Source organism: Bos grunniens, chromosome 22 (assembly GCF_055505025.1).
Source record: "Bos grunniens cultivar Pamir isolate PY7600 chromosome 22, Bosgru_T2T1.0, whole genome shotgun sequence".
In the NCBI taxonomy this organism is placed as follows: domain Eukaryota; kingdom Metazoa; phylum Chordata; class Mammalia; order Artiodactyla; family Bovidae; genus Bos; species Bos grunniens.
In genome coordinates, this window is record NC_141186.1 from 38,087,903 (window position 1) to 38,096,547 (window position 8,645).

The 8,645-nt window shown below is 41.6% G+C and overlaps 1 long non-coding RNA gene across 1 annotated transcript in view; it reads right to left on the bottom strand.

The window, feature by feature from the left end:
* LOC147348306 (uncharacterized) overlaps positions 1–7,668 on the bottom strand; it is an 80,883-nt gene extending 73,215 nt beyond the window's left edge. The window contains exon 1 of the long non-coding RNA XR_015151432.1: positions 7,300–7,668. This is a non-coding gene — a long non-coding RNA (uncharacterized LOC147348306). The remainder of the gene's footprint in view (positions 1–7,299) is intronic.
* Between the last annotated feature and the right edge of the window lie 977 nt (positions 7,669–8,645).

Sequence of the window (8,645 nt, forward strand, 5' to 3'; positions counted from 1 at the left end):
GCAATGTGAACCCAGCTCTACGCATACATATATCCCCTCCCTTGTGAGCCTGCCTCCCATACCGCCCACATCCAACCCTTCTAAGTCATCACAGAGCACCGAGCTGAACTACTATATAGCAGCTTCCTACCAGCTACCTATTTTATATATGGTAGTAACATATGTTAGTGCTACTCTGTCCAGACTCACTGTTCTGAGCACATTTGTTATTGGATATAGGGCCTGGCCAGATAATCCAGGCTGATCTCCTGTCTCTAGATCCTTAACTTACTCACATCTGGAAAGACTTTTTTCAAATAAGGTCATCTTCAAAGGTTCTGAAAATTAGAACATGGACAAATGTCTTTGAGGGTTATCATTCTACAAAAGACAATAATTTTAAAAGTCTTTAATACAGTGTATATAAATTGATACACTCTTTCTGGTGAACAGTATGACTATTATACTTTAAAAAATATTTGAGTACCTACTGTCTGCCAGGATTGTTTCAAAGCCTTTAATCAATAAAAATGCAGATGCCTTTGACCTGGTAGTTTTTACTGATTGGAATTTTCTTATAGATACACTTAAAAAAGATCTACAAAACATTTTTTTGAGATGGCAACTGGTGGTAGCATTGTGTGTAAGAGAAATGCAAATAATATCAAAGTGTCCATTCAAAAGGCATTGGTTGGGAAAACCATGTTGTATTCAAATTCATATTACAGAATGTATGTTGTGGCTGTTAAAAAGAAATAGGCCTATACTGATATGGAAGATACATAAAGTGATAAAGTTGGGCAAATTACAGAATTCTTATTAACATACATATATAGAAATTAAGCACCTGTATAGATACATATGTTGGTGGGCTGTTACTTCCTACTCCAGGGGATCTTCCTGCTCCAGGAATCAAACCTGTGCCTCTTGCGTCTCCTGCACTGGCAGGAGATTCTTTACCACTAGCACCACTTGGGATGCCCCAAAACTTTAGGGGGCAGTGACAAATCACAGGGAACTCCAGTGTTTGTTTGTTTTAGAGAAAGTCTGGGGGAAGGAAATGCAGAGGATGAAGGAAATCTCTTAGTTTTATAGTTTTATGAACCACTGAATTTTCTAACCTTCTACATGTTATTTTTATTTTTTTAATAATGTAAGTAGGTATTATCTGGTGGTGAGAACTTAGGACGTTCATTTCATTTTTTAATACTTTATTCTGGAGTTTTATAAGAAGTCTGAGGCTTTTCTTTCCAATCAACTTGAAACTAGGCTTCCAATCAACTTGAAACTTTCTCATTGCCTGGGATATTTTCTTCCTTGATTTGTATAATTATTGTTGCTCTTCTGTCTGCCTTTTTCTACTTGTGAAATTGATTATTCTTCTGTGAGGTCTCCAGGATTTAGCAGCTAATCCCTTCTTTTCCGCTCATGATTTCTAACACATTGAATTATTGCTCTGCTGTTTCAGAGATTTTTTTTCACTTGATCTTCTGGGTCACTTGGGTCTCACCAGTGACCACTCAGTTTCAGCTAATCTACTGAATTGTAAAAGTTTCAAAATCATATTTTTAGTTCCAGAAAGGGGTTTGTGTGTGTGTGTGTGTGTGTGTGTGTAGGGCAGGTGTGCACACATGCGCATTATTCATGGAACCCAAGTCACCTTATTAGCTGCTTATGCTGCAATTGTCTATTTCAGAGAGGTATGCTCTGAATATATCTTCTTCCTTAAGGTTCCTGGTTTCCTGGGGCTCTTGGGTCCCTTGGGCTTGTCATTTTTCTCTATTTGCTTTGGGGCTGAGTTCAAGTTGCTATGGAATTTTCTGAGACCGTGGTGGAGCCACTGCTCTCTCTCCCGGCTAGGCTGATGGTACAGCTGAAGCAGATGTTCACACCTTTCATGACAACAGGGCTTCCTTTGTTCAGAGACAGAGGACCTTCCTTAAGACCATGTCAATGCTTCCATAGGTCTTTGGGGGTCAGGGAGACATGCCATGTTAATTGATTGACATGCCATCAATTAATTATTGATTAATGTCTCATTCTCTCTTGTGGTGGGGGGTGGGGGGTGTCCAATGAGCTTTAGCTCCAAAAGTGAAATCTTCCCTTTCAGAACCTCTGTGTGTCCTGTGGCTCTCTTCTGGTTTGAAGGGGAGAACATCTTGGCTGACTTTCAGTTACTTCCTCCACGCCTTACCCACGCACCACCTGTAGCTGCCCCACCCGGCCCAAGCCCAGCCTCAAGCAAGACCCCCAGCACTTCTACAGAGACATGAGCCTATGTTAAAGGAGCAGAACTGCCCAGTTAAGGCCAGCCTAGATTGCCTAACCTTTAATCCATCCTCAGACATGAGAACTGCAACAGTGAATGAGAGTTGATCAAAGCCATTGGATTGTTATACAGCTACAGCTTACTGATTCCAGAAAGAGGTGGGATGCTTTCACATTTTTATTTTTTAAAAAAGTCATCAAATGTGTGTTGTTTTAAAAAAAAGAAAACAAAGAAAATATTTAACAGGAAAAGAGAGATCTGATATAAATGCATTAAGGTGAAGTTGTAGAACCTTAGAGTTAAAAATACTGGACTTAAAAAAAATACTGAACTTATGTTGTTTGACTACAGGGGGCTATGACCAAAGTTCTGTTTCATAGCCCCTGACCCAAGAGAAGGTTTCCCTGGGGGCTCAGATGGTAAAGAATCTGCCCGCAATGTAGAAGACCCAGGTTCAATCCCTGGGTTGGGAAGATCCCCTGGAGAAGGGAATGGCTAAAGGGGCCGACAAACCCTTTATTAAATAAATCACCCTTGAAATAGTCTCAGTGAAATCCTTATTTGAGAGACTAATTAAGAATTTCCCCCACTGTATTTCCATTGTTGGTCCTGGGTCTGTTTAGCTATCTTCCTGACAGGGAACTCACTACCGAACAGCTCTTTCTTTTGTGGCACAACAATAATTATTAGACTTACTGTGTTGAAGCAACGGGCAATGGCACCCCACTCCAGTACTCTTGCCTGGAAAATCCCATGGACCGAGGAGCCTGGTGGGCTGCAGTCCATGGGGTCGCTAAGAGTCAGACACGACTGAGCGACTTCACTTTCACTTTTCACTTTCATGCATTGGAGAAGGAAATGGCAACCCACTCCAGTGTTCTCTCCCCCAAGGGTGGGGGAGCCTGGTGGGCTGCCGTCTATGGGGTCGTACAGAATCGGATACGACTGAAGCGACTTAGCAGCAGCAGCAGCAGTGTTGAAGCAAAGAAGAAATCTAGCTGACAGTGTGAAATTTAAATAATTAAAAAACAGTTTTTCCCTCGTTAAGGAGCCCCCTCAGATAAATGGGCATATTTTCACCAGCTGATAAAGGAGCTGCTATGGATCAGAACAGCTGCATAATAGCTTCCATTTAGCATTGTTACCTTAAATTCCATCCAGCTCCAAAATTACATGCTTCATCTATAATACATGATTTACTTTCAGTTGGAAAAAGCAAAATGATCCCTTTGGATTAAAATTACCTACAAATGTAATTAACAGCATCTCATTTTGTTAGCTCATCATCTTGACTCTCTATAGATGTCTTTAAATAGGAAAAATTGACATTTTTATTGTGTTCTTGATGTATTGCAAACATTGCTTACTAGTACACACAGTTATGGGGCCAGTCCAGACACTCTGTTGGATTGAAAACAAATTTAATTTGTGATTACTGTAGTGAGAAATAGCATTAGATTTAAACAGTTCCTATTTCATGTTGCATAGTATTTTAATATTCACCAACCTGCCTGAATGTAAGTAAGGCTCAAAGGCAGAGACTATCAGCTGAGTTCTCTCTCTCACTCATCCTTTTGGAAGAAGTCAATATGGAAGTCTCTATTCAATTTATATCAAATGATCAGTAAAATGATGCTAGTGATAAAGAAGCCATCTGCCAGTACAGAAGATAAAAGAGACATGGGTTTGATCCCTGGGTCGGGAAGATCCCCTGGAGGGCATGGCAACCCACTCCAGTGTTCTTACCTGGAAAATTCCATGGGCAGGGGTGCCTGGTAGGCTACAGTCCATGGGGGTGCAAAGAATTGGACATGACTAAGTGACTGACCACACACACACACAAACTAATGTACAGTGTTTGGGAAAAGACCTCAATTGTATTGCATGTTTATTATAATAACTATTACTAACCAGTAGTACTGTGATTTTTCTTAGCTTTGTGAACTTTCTAGATCATCACACAATATACTGGATCCTTAAACTCTTCCCTAGCAGCAATGCATTCTCTTCTTTCCAGACAGAACTGGGCTGTTTTAATCTAGTCCAAGAAATAACTTCACTATGACAATAAACCTTTTTAGCTGACTTCAGAGGTCAAAAGCTTGTGGAGACTTGGTGAAGAGGGCCAGGAAAAATCCCAAAGGCCCTGTTATAGTAGTGCTGGGCTCTCCTAGCTCAGGCTGTAGAGACTAAAGAAACCCATGGGCTGATGGCACAAACAATTAATTGGATAAAAGCCAAAGTCAGCAGGCAAGAAGTGTAAGCCGGACAACTTAGGGGTTAAAATCATCCACTATTTATGGCTAGCTCTTCTCTGTTGTGTTCTAGCATTAAGCAATATGCTTGGCACAGTGGGTATTTAATAAGTGCATGTGGAATAAACAGAGGGAGGTGAGATTTCTTATCAGAAACCAAAATAATTTTTCAATCTGGGCCAATTGATAGTTAACTACACAGCAGGCAGGTTCCATTTTTGGGGTTTTCTTCCACATCCAGTGTATTTTGGGGTATCACCATGATTTGCAATTATAGGCCTTACCCATCGCCCCTATTACTAATATGTCTCACGTATTGGGCAGATATGCTGCTGTTCTGCACATGGACCATGGCAGACATCACTAATGGATTGCAGCACTGCATTTTTGTTGAGCATGGATGCACTCCATGGCAGACATGGAGATGCGCTATCCAGATTCTCTTTCTGGATGGATCTCCCATCCACCTGCAGGGAGTCTGGTCAGCAGACACTCCAGCTGTTAGCATCTTTGAGGTTAGCTTCAGCTGCAGAGTATCCCCTGCTTGGAAGTCTAGTTCTTCCCAGAACAGCTTTCACCTAGCGACTGAGCCATGTAAGTGGCTGGGGAGGGAAGGCAGTATGGTCATCAAGGCCCAGCCATCCCAGTGCTCTGTTGGTCAACTCTGATGGAAAATGCCAGCTCCAGAGCACTGTTCATCTCCAACTGGAAGTTGGCTGAGGCTTTCTCAGGCTTGCTTTGTGCTTTATTTTCTCCCTCTGCCTAATCCTGCTTCTTTCCCTTCTCCTCATAAATGTCAACCCCTAATAAACATCTCATACTCCAGACTCTCAAGGTTTCAGGGTCTGTTTCCAGAAACCCCAACTTGGCAGTCGCCATCACTAGATTAGAGCTGGTATGTGGAATTAAGTCCATTTTCTGTGCCTGTCCTTTCTAAGGCCAGTGTTCACTGGTGATACAATCAAGATACTCAGAACATTCCAATAATTCCTTAAAAACAGACAAGTTCAAATCCTTCTTTGGCCTGCAGGACATGGAGGATACAGCTAGTTATTGCTGATCTGATTCATTTCAGCAAAAACTCATGCCTTCCTTCAAAGCATTCAAATAACATCCTTCATTTTCTGAGACAGGGTTTCTCAATTGTGGCACTATTAACGTTAGGGGCTGGGTAATTCTTTGTTGTAGGGGCCTTTCCCGTGCTTGTAAGATGTTTAACAGCATCCTTAGCTTCACTCACTAAATGCCACCAATAGCCACCTCCCATCAGTTGTGACAGATGAAGGTGTCATCAGACATTTCCAAATGGCTCCCAGGGAACACAGTCTACCTGGTTGAGAACTCGTTTCAGAGTTCTGCCTTAGGAAGCAGCCTCCAAATAAGGGACATGAAACCCTTGTTGTTGTTCAGTCACTCAGTCGTGTCCAACTCTTTGTGACGCCATGGACTGCAGCACGCCGGGCTTCCCTGTCCTCCACTATCTTCCGGAGTTTGCTCAAGTTCATGTCCATCGAGCCGGTGATGCTCTCTAATCATCTCATCTTTTGCTGCACGTTTCAAATGACTCCTTCTCTGTGGGCCTTGATCGCCAACCTGAGTTCTTTTCTCAGGAAAGAGAGGGCAACGGCTCTTTGATTAAGTCATCACCAAGCCAGAAGAAAGATGGGTGACTTCCCTGTTTCCTAGTTAACAGGTTGAATTTCAGACAAGCCTGCTGTGCCAAATCTCAGACCCAGCCTCTGACTCCCTCACTCTGTTCCTTGAATAGCCTCTCACTCCAGGTAGCCTGTAGGTGGGTATCAGTTTGTTTACACACTGAGGGAGGCTGCATTCCTAAGGCCCTTTGATATCGTTGGTTTTCTGTCTCTAGGATTAATTTGAGCATGAGAAGGGCAAAATCATTTACTTAAAAACTAAAAATACAGTTTTCATGGGAACCTCCAAAAGTTATTATCACCTAAATATTGTTGAAACATTTAAAATCATAGGTTAATGTATGTATATGTGCATAAACTTATTTAAGTTTTCATTTTTTTCACTCTTACCCAAATACTAAACATCCATTGAAGGAAATTAAAAATTATAGATCAACCAAGAGTAAAGAAACATCACTTGTAATTTTACTACTAGTGATAACTGTAATTAAGATTTTGAAAAGTAATCTTCCAGATCTCTTTCTTATAAATGGATAAAACATGAATTTCATAATGAAAATAGGATATTGTGATATCATGTAACTCTCTTTGTTCTGCTTATAAATAAAGGCTGAGCCAATATTTTCTGCATCTCCACTCTTTCTTTTTTCTTTTTTGGTAATTACTGTCCTTTCATTTACAATGAAAATTTCCGAGGGAGGGAGATTTTTCTTAGGAGGACGCTAATTCTGATTTTTGGAGGGATAAATAAGGGTTAGGATTATGAGCTATTCTGACTGCATTCTCTCTCATCTCACTCCTGCCCACGGGTTCCCCACCTCTGCCTCCCCTGCCCTTCCAGTTGAACCTAGGGATGGAGTGCTAACTCTGACTCACTTCGCAGCTTTGCCTGAAGAAATTGAAGGCTGAATCTTGAAGGAAATCTCCACTGATAATATAAGAGCTGTTCAGAGGACTTCAAAATACCATCTCCAGCAGTCAGTGCCTCGCACGTTAATGCCGCTTACATAATACCTATCCATCTACAGGATTTACAAGGGAATAGAAAGAAAACTTCTCTCACAAAACCAAACTTCCTGTCTTTTAAGGTCAAGTTTTAGAGAAAAGTGTGCTGGGCTCACCTTGTGCAGCATATACGTACCCAGTGGGGAAGATTGGCCTGAGTGATGCCTACAGTTTCCAGGAGGTGCTGGGGCTGTACAGCTCCAGATGAGGGCTGGCACTGGTTTCCTATTAATTAGTGCTATGACCTTGGAGTCAATCCCTTCCTCTCTCTGGGCTTCCCTTTCTTCTCTACAATTATTCCTTAAATTTTTTTTAAAATATCAAATACTTGGCTTCCTTTGAGTCGAGCATAGTCTGGTGCTGTGGATACAGCAGGAAGGCGGCTGTGGTTCTGAGCCCTCAGGGAGTTTACTGCTTGCAGCTGAGCTGTCTATGACAACGACCACGAGACACACATTGCTACTGAAGTTGAGATGTGGCGGGTTCAAGCTGGGTTGTGCTGTAGCTGTGAAAAAACAAGATTGAAGACTTATCACGAAAAAAATCTAAAGTGTATCTTCAATAATTTTTTTTTTATGTTGATAACATGTTGAAATGATAACATTTTGGATGTAGGGTTAAATAAAATATATTCATACAATTAATTTTATCTGCTTTTCACTTTTTAAAAATATGCTGTAAGAACTTCTAAAATGATATCTATGACTCCCATCATCGTGGAGATTTCCTTCAGATTTCAGCATGTTACTGCACCCCCAAATTTTCATGTTCTCTGTTAAGTAACAGGCTTCATCTTCCCATAAGTATTCACTGAATGCTGTTAGTTACTGGTGGGCCAAGACTCAGAACATAGGTTGGTCTACCTCTAGAGGCCCCTGCTCTTCATATGTGTGTGATCAGTTGCTTTAGTCACATCCAGCTCTTTGTGACCTTATGGACTGGACTGTAGCCCACCAAGCTCCTTTGTCCATGGGATTCTCCAGGCAAGAATACTGGCGTGGATTGCTGTTTCCTCCTCTAGCGGATCTTCCCGACCCAGGGGTTGAACTGGCATCTCTTACGTGTCCAGCGTTGGCAGGCAGGTTTGTACCCTAGTGTCACCCGGGAAGTCCATACACATATTGAGAAACGGCAGGCTAATAACAAGTTGTTTTTTTTTTTTTTTCATTTTAAGAGGCATTTTAAAACTGACATTCATCAAATGTTTACCACATGCCTGTCAGTGGTGTCCACTGAGCATGAGCAAAGAAGCTATAACCAGACTTCCTGGGTTGAAAGCCAAGCTCTGCCACGTGACCTGTGTCTGTCTTCCCACCTGTGAAATAGGAATGACAACAATAGTTCCTTCCTCAGGGTTGTGGTGAGGATTAAGAGACCCTATTCTTGCAACGGTGGTTGTTAAATAAAAAACGTCTTACTTAATTCTCACCGTGACTCTATCCTGTCCATTTTCTCCGTGAGTTAAGCTTGTTGCCTAGGGTG